Consider the following 1,141-nt stretch of genomic DNA (forward strand, 5'->3'; position numbering starts at 1 on the left):
ATTTGTGGTAGTGGGGGACTGCGTTCGCGCTCTCCCCTCATCTCGAGTTTTCAAAAGAAAATGCATTTTCCTGACTCAGCTGACTCAACGTTCAGATACACAGATAGTGTTCTCTGTCACCACTGAGTAAATCCAAGTAAAGACCGCTTTGAGATACCAGCTCATGCTTACCAAAATCGACTAATACAACATTACGAAAAAGGAAATTGATACACGTTGGAGATGAAGAAAATGGGGACATGAATGAGTTGTTGGAAGAAGCTGTGAGCCGACGGAAACGTTCTGGAGAGCGAGTTGGAACTGTGCCTGGAGCGCTGTAAAATTTGCTGTATACCATTTTGATTCCAGCGAAACCATTTAGGTCTTAATCTCAAAGAGATTAAAAAAAAAAAAAGAAAAGGACCTATTTATTAAAATGTATATACACACATCTATATATGTGTTGCAGTTCTTTTTGTGGTGGCTAAAATTGGAAATTGAGGGGGATGCCCATCAATTGGAGAATGGCTGAACAAGTTGTGGCACATGATTGTGAGGGAATATTATTGTGCTATAAGAAATGACAAGCAGGATGATTTCACAAAAACCTGGAAAGACTTACATGAACTAATGCAAATGGAAGCAGAACCAGGAGAACATTGTGCACAGTTAACAGCAGTATTGTATGATGAAGAACCGTGAATGACTTAGCTATTCTCAGGAATGTAGTGATCCAAGACAATCCCAAAAGACTCATGAAACATGCTATCTGCTTCCAGAGAAAGAACTCATATTGTTTGAATACTCTTTCTTTTCTTTCTTTCATCTTCTTGTACAAAATGACTAACGTGGAAATATTTTACATGATTGAACATCATGTTCTTGTGTACATCATGTACATCAAGTTGCTTACTGTCTAAGGGAGATGGGAAGAGGAGGGAGGGAAGGATAGAATTTGAAACTCACAACATTTTAAAAAATTAAAACTATTTTAACGTGTAATGGGGGGAACATTTTTTTTTTTTTTTTTTCCACAAGTCCCTCCTGTTACCATTGTGCTACTAATGCTAAAGAAGGCTTCCCCCCCTCCCNAAGTCTTTCTCCACAAGTCCCTCCTGTTACCATTGTGCTACTAATGCTAAAGAAGGCTTCCCCCCCTCCC

Source organism: Vombatus ursinus, unplaced genomic scaffold (genome assembly GCF_900497805.2).
Source record: "Vombatus ursinus unplaced genomic scaffold, bare-nosed wombat genome assembly UNPS02015301.1, whole genome shotgun sequence".
Classification (NCBI taxonomy): domain Eukaryota; kingdom Metazoa; phylum Chordata; class Mammalia; order Diprotodontia; family Vombatidae; genus Vombatus; species Vombatus ursinus.